A 13818-nucleotide genomic window follows, 5' to 3' on the forward strand; every position below is an offset into this window, starting at 1 on the left:
ACTCCGTCTCCGACCTCTCTGTCCTGGGTCTCCTCCATGGCCACAGCGAGCAGCACCGGAAATTGGAGGAACAGCACCTCATACTCCGTTTGGGGAGTCTGCATCCCGGGGGCATGAACATCGAATTCTCCCAATTTTGTTAGTCCTTGCTGTCTCCTCCCCTTCCTCAGCCCCCCTGCTGTCTCCTCCCATCCCCCAGCCTTCGGGCTCCTCCTCCTTTTCCCTTTCTTGTCCCAGCCCCCGATCAGTCTGAAGAAGGGTTTCGGCCCGAAACGTTGCCTATTTCCTTCGCTCCATAGATGCTGCTGCACCCGCTGAGTTTCTCCAGCTTTTTTGTGTAACCTTCATATTTATGTGACTTTGATTAGGCCACATTTGGAGTATTGTGTACAGTTCTGGTAACCCTATCACCAGGATGTGGAGGCTTTGGAGAGAGTGCAGAAGAGGTGTACCAGAATGCTGTCTTGATTAAAGGCTATTAGCCATAACAAGAGGTTGGACAAAGTTACATTGTTTTATCTGGAACATCAGAGATTCAGGAGAGACCAGATAGAAGTATTGTGAGAAGCATAGATAAGGTAGACAGAAAGAATCCATTTCCCAGGATGGAAATGTCAAAGATGAGAAGACATTGATTTTAGGCGAGAGGGGCAAACCTTAAAGGAGATATGCAGGGTGTTTTATTTGCACAGAGAGTGCTGGGTGTCTGGAATGCACTGCCATGCGAGATGGAGGGGACAGATACCATGGTGGAATTTAAGAGGCTTTCAGATAGGCACATGAATATGCAGGGCATGGATGGATGTTCACAAGTTCACGTTATAGGAGTACAATTAAGCCATTCGGCCCATCAAGTCTACTCTGCCATTCAATCATGGCTGAGCTCTGCCTCCTAATCCAATCTTCCTGCCTCCTCCCCATAACCCTTGACGCCCATTCTAATCAAGTTTGTCTATCTCTGCGTTAAAAATATCCACTTACTTGGCCTCCACAGCCCTCTGTGGCAATGAGTTCCACACATTAACTACCCTCTCACTAAAGAAATTCCACCTTACCTCCTTTCTAAAAGAGCGCCCTTTAATTCTGATGCTATGACTTCTGGTCCTAGACTCTCCCACCAGTGGAAACATCCTTTCCACATCCAGTCTATCTATGCCTTTCATTGATGTGGATCACATGCAGACAGAGGAGATTAGTTCACCATGACATCATATTTGGCATGGACATTATGGGCTGAAGGGCCTGTTCCTATGCTGCATTGTTCTATGTTTAACTTGAAAAGCCCCAGCAGCATTGAATGTCCATCTTTAGATACATTATTATTGGCAACGAGAATCAAAGCAGAAAAGAGGCATTGTATCTTTAGGAACAATGCTGTCACTCACTAGACTCTGAATGCTTTGGGACTGCCAGGAAAAAAACTGTAAATAACGGCAGAAGGCAGGCCTGAAGGTTCAGTCTCACTACCGAGTCCATTTGGCACAGGTCCCGGGGGTCAGATCAAAGGGAATCAGGAAGAGCTCAAGGCAGATACTTCCAACTCTGGAGCAAAAGCACTCATTCTTAAAGCTACAAAAATCAACTGTTAAAGTAAAATTAAAGTGAGGTGGGCAGTGAGTCTGCAATTGGACAGTTGGTGGAACAAGATGAGAGGAACTACAGGATGTATAACAGGATGCTTTTGCCTTGTTATACTGATTTGGTGGAACAAGAGGGAAATTGGCAGCTCAAATACAGGAATGCTTCATAGGTAGCTTGGGGGTATAAAAAGATGTGCGAGTCATCCCTATCCTACATGAAAATGGAAATATTTACTTTAGTTTAGTCTAACTAGATACAGCATGGAAATAGGCCCAGAGGCGCAAAAAGTCCACGCTGACCATTGATCATCCATTCACACCAGTTCTACCTTATTCCACTTTCTCATTTTCCTTACACGTTAGGGGCAATTTTACAGAGGGGCGAATTTACAATTTTACAGAATTATCCCACAAACCCCGCATGTCTTTGGAATATACTAAGAAACCTATGAGGTCACGTGGAGAAGGTGCAAACTCCACGCAGACAGCACCAAAGGTCAGGATAGAACCTGGGTGTCTGGCACTGCGCGGCAACAGCTGTATCAGTCACACCACTGTGCCGCTCATTTTTTGTAGCTAATACTATTCTTGAGGTAGAAGACATGGGTAAAAATGAACAGAATAAGGCAGTGCAGGGCCAGACAAAAGGAAATTTACTGATGGGATTCACCTGGCTCCAAAGTGTAACACAGGAACTCTGCAGAATGCTGCAGGTATTTGGTCCACACAGGTAATTCATAGGAATGGAATGTAATACTTTATTATCACATGTGACTAGGTACAGTAAAATTCTTTGCTACATACCCAATGTATACAAATAGCAGCCACCTAGAGCGCTGACAAACTCTGCCGGCAGACCGCTGTCCAAAGCCCTCGTGTCGGGATGATGGAAACTCCGGCGTCGGGACGGATTGGAACATGGAGCTCCCGAGTCGGCCTCTTCTTATCGGAGACCGCTGGCTTCACGGTGTTAAAGTCCACAGGATCCGCGGTCGGAGCTCTTCCTCTAGCGATCCTCGGCAAAGAAACGCATGCTCTGAGATGTTAAAGTCCGCTCCTGAAGCTCCAGGCCAGTCTTCAGGAAAGGCTGCAACCGCTCCATGTTGTTAGGCCGCAGGGCTAACTTTGTATTGCATTTGTGCCTTGTACATTTGCTAGGGCTTAGAAGATTGAAACATTTAAGATTCTACGGGGTCTTGGCAAGGTGACTGCAGAGATCACCTCATGAAACAGGGGTCACTGTATCAAAATGAAGGTCACCCACATTTAGGACAGTAATGAAGGGAGAAAAAGGTGGTACTTGGAACTCTCGTTCTCACAGGACAGTGGAAAACAGAATCTTGAAATCTATTTAAGGCAGAGGTAGATGGATTCTTGAAACGCTAGAGGTTACTGTGTTAGGCGGAATTGCAGATTTGAGGTTACTATCACATTATTCCCATGATCGGATTGATTTGCAGAGGAGGTTTGAGTGGCCACATGGCCTACAATTGTTTGTAATTACTATGTACGTGTGAGACAGCAGGAGGTTAGGTTCACTGTACTGTGAAGCCATCAGGCCCAGAGGCCAACTCAGCTTCAAACTGTTTCATTGTGGGGAAGAGCTCATGACAAACAGTAGAGTCACCTTCCCTCAGTAAGAAGACAAGGGTCAGTCCAAGGCTTGCTGGCAACTGATTTTGTAAACTTTGCAAAGATACAATGCGTCACATGACATGATGGCCAGTGTGTAACTGGGCTACCAGTTGTACCGAAGAGAAACTGGTTGATAAGATTGCAAACTGATCGGGCTTGTGTACGTATTTACTGCACAAGTTGATGTTCCATCCAGATTAGCACATGAACGATCTGATAATGGGAGTGAAAGTTTCATTTTCACATTGCAAGTTGTAGCTGAAGTTTTCCCGGTAGCAGCCTCTGAGTTGCTCTGGTGACTCAGACTGGTGTTGTTCTAGAGCAGGTGCACAAACACATTTTGAGAGAATGGACCAGCTTAGACAAATGCTTTCCTGCAACCATCAGGTTCTTGATTCACTTAAAGGATATCCATGGGATATTATAGCCACAACCGATGGTGCATGATCTGCTTTGTGTTACATTTATGCTACGAACATCTGCTGGAGCTTAGAAGATTGAAACATTTAAGATTCTAAGGGGTCTTGGCAAGGTGACGACAGAGACCACCTTTTCTCTCGTGAGACAATCTAGAACCAGGGGTCACTGTATCAAAATATGCAACTATCAGGTTCTTTAATCCACCTGCACAACCCTAATCCTACCTCCATAATGGGACACCACAGATCACCTCTTGTGCTGCCATGTAAGTAAGTTTTATTTATATAGCACATTTTAAGTCAACTCGCATTGACACCAAAGTGCTTTACATAAAATAGATAATAGGTTTCCATACAAACCATAGAAAAAGGTTCAAAAAAAAAAGAAAAATGACACAACACATTATAGAGTTCAACGCAAACGTCCACCCCACAGCAGAATCAAAAATTTCCACTATGGGGAAAGGCACCAGAAAGTTAAGTCCTCTTCCTCTGTGAAACACCCGAGGTCGGGGCCCATTTGTGGCCTTGCAGCCAGTCCGATAATTTTCAGGGCCCTCTTGCCATGAAGATGGAACTCCGGCGTCAGGTGAAACATTCCTCCATGGACATACCATGGACCCGTTTTATTTTCCAATTATGTTTTTGCACGTTTTTCTTTGTTTTAGAAATGTTACCTATAATCTGTTTGTGTGTTTGTCCGAGTCTATGTGCCAATGATGCTGCTGGAAGTTTTGCATTGTACCTGCACCTCACCATACTGGTGACAATAAACTCGACTCAATTTTGATACATTTCTGTCATTGCATCTTGAAAACCAAGGATATTTACAATGGAAACTTCAAGTAGCTATTCCAAGCATTCTCAGGGGAAGGTCAGTGGAGAAGCTAAATACGGAACACCATGGAATTGTCAATTTGAAGGTCATTGCCAAAGGTTTGGTGGATTGGCTGAACTTTAATAAAGAATTGGAGTGTTGATATGTACAGTGTGCCAATTGTGAAGAATCAGACCACTGAGACATCGGGAGTTCAGTGTATGGGCAATTTTGATGAAGATTTGTTGTGTTGATGTATCTACTGTACTGTGCCAGCAGTGAAGACCAGTTAGACACCAGCCTTATTATGGCAACAAATCTACCTCTATCTGAAGAAGGGTCTCAACCCAAAACGTCACCTATTCCTTCTCTCCAGAGATGCTGCCTGGCCCACTGAGTTACTCCAGCACTTTGTGTCCTTTTGCTTAAACCAGCATCTGCGGTTCCTTGTTTCTACGTCTAGACACCAAAGTTACGGTGGTTGCTGGATTGCATTTTCCATCAAAAGGGCAGCAAAGGATCCACAAATGGAACAATACCCTACTGTCAGTCGGGTAGTCCTAAAGTAGAGATGAGGACACCACTGTGTGACTAAAAATAGTAGGAGTCACTGTTAAGTTGTTCCTTGTGGAACTGTTCTTTTAAAGAGTCTACATGTGTCACCGAAACGTCACCTATTCCTTCTCTCCAGAGACGCTACCTGACCCACTGCGTTACTCCGCATTTTGTGTCTACCTTTGGTGTGAACCATCATCTGCATTTCCTTCTTACACATTATACATCTTCAGCTTAGCAATCAACAACAGAGGTGTTTATATATCCACAGCCCCCGCTGATTTTGGGTGTTTGGTGTTTACATCCTCAGTTAAGGGGGGCACAGTGGTGCAGCTGGAATTGCTTCAACCTCACAGCACCAGAGACCCAAGTTCAATCCTGACCTTGCGTGCTATCTGTGTGGAGTTTGCACATTTTCCCTGTGGCCACACGGGTTTCCTTTCAAGTCCCAAAGCCAGGCAGGTTGCTAGGTTAACTGGCCTCTGCAAAATCGCCCCTAAAGCGTAGTGAGCGGGTTAAAAAAATGGGAACACATAGAACTCCCGCGATGGGTAACTGATGGACGGTATCGTCGCAGTGGGCCGAAGAGCCTGTTTCCAAGCTATAAATGGAATCAGTTTTCTCCAACAGTATTTTTCCATGGAATATGGAATCGAGATACAGGATCAGCCATGGTCATAGTAAGTGGCTGAGCAAGTTAAACGAGGCAAACATTTCAGGTCAATGGCCTTTCATCAAATTTGGAAAACTGTAGTAAGCCTGCAGAGAAAGGGGACGCATTGAGATAAGAAAGATAATGACTGGAATAGAGGAGAATGAATGATGCACGTGGTATTTGCTCTGAGAGAGGGAGATGAATGAAGGCTTATTTATTGCAGATGATCTGTCCCAAAGAGACACACGAGGCCAGAGGAGAGTACAATGGACAATGCAGGGGATGACTCTACACTAGTAAGGGCAGCATTTGGGAACTTGAGTTTCTTAGCAACTTTCTACTTGAAGGGTACAAGTTGGCACTGAAAATGTGGCAAGCCCAGACTACTGCCGCAATGCAATCAATTATTCTTACATTCACGTACTTAGGTATTATTGTGCCTTTGTGTATGAAGTTTTTTCATGAAATGTATGCAAAAAAAAGAATTTCACCACACCTAGGTATATGTGACAATAAAGTACCACTGTACCATCCATTCATCTGAATTGGTTCAGAGTTGCTCATATATTGTGTGTTGAGTGGTAACATAAGGTAACATCATTGATGAGGTGTCAAGGTTTTGTGGTTGTTGTTACACTGAAACTCCTACTTTTCTTTTGGAGTGTTGTTTGTGGATCGGATGACCTTGATGGGAGCCACGTTGTTGCTCCATCTTCCATTCCTCTTCACAAATATCCGGTAATGGCTATGAAACCTTTCAATAAGCAATAAACAAGGAACTGCAGATGCTGGTTTCATGTTATACAAGCAGTATGAGGCCATTCGGCCCATCAAGTCTACACCCCCATTCAATCATGGCTAATCCATCTTTCCCTCTCAACCCCATTCTCCTGCCTTCTCCCCATAGTCCCTAACACCCGTACTAATCAAGAATCCATCAATCTCTGCCTTAAAAATATCTTGGCCTTCTGTGGTTTATACCAAAGAATAGCACAAAATGCTGGGGTAACTCAGTTGGCCAGGCAACATCTCTGGAGAACATAGGTGACATTTCGGGCTGGGACCTTCTTCAGACTGATCGCAGGGGGGTAGGAAATGAGTTGGAAAAAAGGAGGGCAGGATAGTGCCGGTAATAGCCCCTTATTACATTTATTATTATCCTATTATCATATAACCAACCATGCTCTGTCCTGCCCCTCCTCTTCTCCAGCTTTCTTTCCGTCACCCCCACCCCGACAATCAATCTGAAGACGGATCCTGACCTGAAACCTGTACTGCTGATTTATTCCAGCAATTTGTGTCTTTCTTTTTTATTGAAACCTTTCAGACACATTTCACTGACTGCAAAATGTTTTGGGAGCCAAGAGACCATGATTTTACCAGTGACATCTCATCGCTCCTGCGCCACAAATATTCCAATCATGAAGCATAAACGGATTCAATTTTTAAGCTGATTAAAACCTCTTCTATCACAGTGGTTCATCATGATGAGATTCCCCAATTTTGTCTCCCCCTCTAACCTGTATTCCGAACCATCGTCAGAAATTTAAGGTAGCTCTTCTTCTCCAAGGACCCTTTTTTTTTTGCTTAAGTCCACCCTTTTTTAAGTTCAATGCTGTATGGAATTGAGAAATATTAACTATTTCCTGCTCCATAGATGCTGCCTTACCTGCATTTACTGCCTTCAGACCAAGAAAAGGCAGCTATTAAGTGTTCATCATTACAGCGCAGAACTAAATAAATGTGGGTGTTGATAGCCAGAGTGACATGAAGGGGCAGAGAGTTCACCATAATTGCTGCGTTAGTGAAAACGTGGTATTAGGTTCAATGATTGTATCAGACTGCAGGCTTGTTTGCAACTAAATAGATGCACTAATGAACAAGTGGAGATAACCAAAATTGTTGTGACTAAATGATAATCAAGGAATTAAATATCCCACACTGCATGATCTTTAAAAAGGGAATTCAAAATAGAAAAGGACGTGTGAGAGATAGTCAAGAGTTTAAAGTGTAATACAAGATGATAAAAAAGGCAGTAGAGGAATAATCTTGGCCCTGATAAACAGGAAGTGTAATCAGCATGGGTAGAGATGAGAGATAATATTGGAGGGGGTGGTTTACAGGAAACAATGTTGGAGAGAGAATTAATCAGGAAGTCAGAAAAGCTTTCATCAATGGTAGTACAATAATCGTGGGGCCAACTATTATTTATTTTCACTAAACCAAATTTAGTGACAATAATTTTGAGGATGAGTTGATAAAATGCATTTGGGACTGTTTTCTGGAATAAGATTCCTTGGAACCAACTGGGGAATAGGCTTGTCCGAGTAATAGAGAGACGTTATTTAGGAAAGTGATCATAATATTTTGGATAGACACAAAAAGCTGGAGTAACTCAGCCGGTCAGGCAGCATTTCTGGAGATATTTTGGAATTTTGAGCATAGCTAAATGAGAAACTAAAGCCTTGAAAACTAAAGATATATAGGTATAAGGGGTGAATTTGATAAGATAGTTTGGAAAATTATCATTTAAAATAATAACTAGCACATGATAGCAAACATTCTAAATTCATAATTCTTAATAAACTTACATTCCATTAAGAAATAAAAATGTCACTGAAACAGTGATCCATCTGAAGCGAATGGACACATTGGTGATTATGTTCCAAAATTTGTATTGGTTTTCCATCACTATGCAGGGATAAACTTTTATTTGCAGTAAAACCCTCCCCTGGACACAATTAGCCAAATGCAAGTATAACAGGTAGTGCAAAGACAAAAATACCAGGGTACAAAATATAGCGTTATAAACACTATGGCTACAGATAAAGTGGATATAGAGAAATCAGTGCAAGGGCCGCAATGAGGTAGATTGGGAGATCGGCAATGCACCCTTAGCTTATAGGAGGGCTGTGCAGTAATTTGATAATAGTGGGAAAGAAGCTGTTCTTGAATCTGGTGGTACATGTTTTCAAGCTTTTGTATCTTCTGGCCAACAGAAGAGGGGCGAAGAGGGAAGTATAGGGATGCAAGTGGTCCTTGATTATCTTGGCTGCTTTCCTGAGGTGTAGATGGAGTTAATGAGGAGAGGCTGGTTTGTGTGATGGACTAGATGACATCCATAACTCTAAGCAATTTCTTGTGGTCTTGAGCAGAGCCGTTGTCAAATCAAGTTGTGATGCATCCGATAGGACACTTTCTGCGGTGCTTCTGTAGAAGTTGATAAGAAACGTTAGTGATATTGTGAACTGCCTTAGTCTTCAGACAGTCGAGGCATTGATGTTTTTTCCGGGTCGTACTATCAATGTGGTTGGACCAAGAAAAATTGTTGGTGATATTTATGCCCAGGAAGTTGAATCTCTCAACCTTTTCTATTTCAACACGATGCTGTTGACTGGGGCGTAGACACCACCCCGTTTCTTGAAGTCATTGATGAGTTCCTTCATCTTGCTGACAATGAGGGAGAGGTTGTTGTTTTGGCAACGCTTTACTGGGGTCTCCATCTCCTTCCTGGACTTCACCTCATCATTGTTCGAGATCTGGCCTGCTACGATGGTGTCATGTGTAAATGGAGTTACTTATAGACGGAATCCCTTACTTTCCGACCAGATCTCAACAAATTGGAAGGTTGAAACTTGGGGTTATTGGTAATGGCAGGGATCAATTATCAGTCATTTTTAAAGTGGAGACTTTGAGTAGTCATAGAATCAGTAATGCGTATGCTTACACACTTTTTTTTGCAAGAGAAAATCAGTGCATGCAATCTATATTGTTTTGTAAATGTCAGGTAGTCAGAGGATGTGGTGGTAGAATCACAACGAGATCTGCTGAAGAAGGCACCTTGTGTAGGGCTTCGTGTTAAACTTAGTAGAAACATTCTGATTCAAAGCTCTTCTGCCCTGTGACCATTATTGCATTGGTGTAAGATCCACCTTAGGATATGTTACAAGAGTGGATGACTAGCAATTCAATTTAAAAGGCCTTTGAATGGAAACTGACATAAAAAAAAAAAAGATTCACAGGTTGGAAGGCGACATGAAAAGGCAAAAGGTTTTATGATGGATAACAGAGCTTAGAAACAAATAGATCTATTCAGGTTCACAGATTATTACAAGTAGGTTTCATAAGGAATGGTACATGGTTTTGGCTTTTATCAACAGTGGTGAGACATATGACGGGGATCCATTGAGGATGGATTGGAGGCAAAAAGAATGTAGACTCAAAGTTAAAGACGGTAAACTGGGACTGGAACCCGAACCGTCACCCATTTCTTCTCTCCAGAGATGCTGCCTGTCTCGCTGAGTTACTCCAGCATTTTGTGTCTATTTTCGGTTTAAGCCAGCATTTGCAGTTCCTTCCTACACAAACTGGGATACATGTCAGGAACACAAACTAGGAATTTGCTCTCAATCCCAACGTATCCTGGACTAAATGACGCCAGGAAGAGGGACATGTAAGTGTGTAGTTGGTCAATGTTCTATAGAATATTTATGGGACACTTCATGTGCCATTAATTTTATCCACATTATTTATAATGATATAGATAATTGATGATCCACATCATCAGTAAGGTGGATAAAATGAATGGCACATAACATTGTGGTGTAATAAATAAGTCATTGATATTTTAAAGGCAAATTACAGTATTAAGATGTTTATCATCCTTGAAAATGGATCATCTGCCAGGCTCAGATGGAAGGGATCCCAGGCAGTTCAAGGAAGCAAGGCAGGAAATTGTGGAAGCACTAGCTATAATTCAATTCTCCCTGGCAACAGGAGTGGTATCAGGGGAATGGAGAACTGCTAACATTGTGTCATGGTTTAAAATAAGGAGGACGTGGTAAAATAATTACAGGCCAGTTAGTTTATCTTCTGACATGGGGAAATTATTGGAATCTATTCTGAGGGACAGTTGCACATTCAATATATAGACACAGACTATTGAGTCCTGATCCTGTTGAGGTTAAACCCAGTTGGCTAGAACAAGTATCACCTTAAGTTAAGGGTACACAAAAATGCTGGAGAAACTCAGCGGGTGCAGCAGCATCTAAGGAGTGAAGGAAATAGGTAACCTGCTAAGTTTCTCCAGCATTTTTGTGTACCTTCGATTTTCCAGCATCTGCAGTTCCTTTTTGATCACCTTAAGTTAAGGCCAGGTTGTGTTCAAATAACACTTGCCACTATTGAAGAGATAATAAGGAGAGTTAATGAGGCAGCGCATTTAATGCAATCCACATGGAGTTTAACATTGGTTTTGATAAGCTTTGGGACGGCACAGTTGTGCAGCTGGAAGAGCTGCCGCCTCACAGCGCCAAAGACCCGGGTTCGATCCAGATCTCCGGTGGTGGCGTGGGGAGTTTGCACGTTCTCCCTGTAACTGTATGGGTTTCCTCCAGGTGCTCTGATTTCCTCCCACATCCCAAAGACATGAGGGTCTGTAGGTTAATTGTCCGCTGTAAACTCCCTCTGATGTCTAAGGAGTGGATTCGAAAACTGGATAACATAGAGATGGTGTGAACAAGTGATTGATATCAGTTATTGCTAGAGTCAGTTATTAAAGATTGGATAGCAGCACATTTGGAAAGTGGTGAAATCATTGGACAAAGTCAGCATGGATTTACGAAAGGTAAATCATGTCTGACGAATCTTATACAATTTTTCGAGGATGTAACTAGTAGCGTGGATAGGGGAGAACCAGTGGATGTGGTGTATCTGGACTTCCAGAAGGCTTTTGACAAGGTCCCACATAAGAGATTAGTATACAAACTTAAAGCACACGGCATTGGGGGTTCAGTATTGATGTGGATAGAGAACTGGCTGGCAAACAGGAAGCAAAGAGTAGGAGTAAACGGGTCCTTTTCACAATGGCAGGCAGTGACTAGTGGGGTGCCGCAAGGCTCAGTGCTGGGACCCCAGCTATTTACAATATATATTAATGATCTGGATGAGGGAATTGAAGGCAATATCTCCAAGTTTGCGGATGACACTAAGCTGGGGGGCTGTGTTAGCTGTGAGGAGGATGCTAGGAGACTGCAAGGTGACTTGGATAGGCTGGGTGAGTGGGCAAATGTTTGGCAGATGCAGAATAATGTGGATAAATGTGAGGTTATCCATTTTGGTGGCAAAAACAGGAAAGCAGACTATTATCTAAATGGTGGCCGACTAGGAAAAGGGGAGATGCAGCGAGACATGGGTGTCATGGTACACCAGTCATTGAAAGTAGGCATGCAGGTGCAGCAGGCAGTGAACAAAGCGAATGGTATGTTAGCTTTCATAGCAAAAGGATTTGAGTATAGGAGCAGGGAGGTTCTACTGCAGTTGTACAGGGTCTTGGTGAGACCACACCTGGAGTATTGCGTACAGCTTTGGTCTCCAAATCTGAGGAAGGACATTATTGCCATAGAGGGAGTGCAGAGAAGGTTCAACAGACTGATTCCTGGGATGTCAGGACTGACTTATGAAGAAAGACTGGATAGACTTGGTTTATACTCTCTAGAATTTAGGAGATTGAGAGGGGATCTTATAGAAACTTACAAAATTCTTAAGGGGCTGGACAGGCTAGATGCTGGAAGATTGCTCCCGATGTTGGGGAAGTCCAGGACAAGGGATCACAGCTTAAGGATAAGAGGGAAATCCTTTAAAACTGAGATGAGAAGAACTTTTTTTCACACAGAGAGTGGTGAATCTCTGGAACTCTCTGCCACAGAGGGTAGTTGAGGCCAGTTCATTGGCTATATTTAAGAGGGAGTTAGATGTGGCCCTTGTGGCTAAGGGGATCAGGGGGTATGGAGAGAAGGCAGGTACGGGATACTGAGTTGGATGATCAGCCATGATCATATTGAATGGCGGTGCAGGCTCGAAGGGCTGAATGGCCTACTCCTGCACCTAATTTCTATGTTTCTATGTTGATGGTCAGCGTGGACTTGGTGGGCTGAAGGGCCTGTTTCCAACATGTTGTTCAACATGTTGAAAATTTAGTGGCGACCAGAAAGATGCTATGACTTTTTGCGCGACTGAGGAGACGACTCCAGGCGACCACTGGCAACAAACTAGTCGCCTGTAGTTGCCTAAAAAATCGCATATGTGGGGAAGCCCCATTAGGGGACTTGCAACAAGGCAAGAAAATACAGTGTAAATGGCAGAATGCAGAGTGGTGTGGAGGAACAAGGGGAATTAGCATCCACAGATTCATAAAGGTAACAGGGCAGAAGGGCAATTTAAACGTCTTTTCTTTATTAGCCGAAGCATAGATTGTAAGTGCAGGAAGGTTCTGCAGTTAAGCCATAGCTTGAGCCCTGTATCCAGTTCAGGAGCGATGTAATTGCACTGGAAATGGAACTGAGATTTCTAAAATGTTTATTTGGGACTGAAAAATAATAACAAGGAGGAAAGATTGAATTACCTAGAATTGTTTTCTTTGGTACAGGAAACTTAAATAAGATGTATAAAATGAGGTGGAGCCTAGCTGGAACTAAATTATCAATTTCCCTTGGAAAAGGGGGTTAAACCCTCAAGGCGTATATATATATATATAGGTTAACGGTAATTGTAAAGACCAAAAGACATAGGCGCAGAATTTGACCATTTGGCCAATAAGGTCTGCTCTGCCATTTGGGCCTCGGACACTATGCTGAGAGCTCCTGCACTGATGTAGAACACAAGGTGCGGGAATAACTCAGTGTGTCAGGAAGCATCTCTGGAGGATACGCCCAAGTGATGTTTCAGGTCAGGACCCTTCTTCAAATTCGTATTGCGCCTGGATGATTGACTTGCACCAACTGCAAATCGTTAAGGCCATTTGGCTGAATGTTTCATTTCCAAACCTCACTAACAAAGACCAAGATTTTGTTTGACTGGTGGAGAGAGGGGCTCTTCCCGTCAGATCCTTCCTCACTTGATAGGGATATGGGGAGAAGGCAGGAACGGGGTACTGATTGTGGATGATCAGCCATGATTACTGTGAATGCTGGCTCGAAGGGCCGAATGGCCTCCTCCTGCACCTATTTTCTATGTTTTCTCTGTATCGAGAATGTCCTCACACTACAAATGTATAGAACTATTACCCAGAGTAGGAGAATCAAGAAACACGGTCCATAGGGGAAAGAATATGTAGGAATCTGAGGGGTAACTTGAGAGAATTGTGGTTAATGAAACAAA

Source organism: Leucoraja erinacea, chromosome 20 (genome assembly GCF_028641065.1).
Source record: "Leucoraja erinacea ecotype New England chromosome 20, Leri_hhj_1, whole genome shotgun sequence".
Taxonomy (NCBI): Eukaryota; Metazoa; Chordata; class Chondrichthyes; order Rajiformes; family Rajidae; genus Leucoraja; species Leucoraja erinaceus.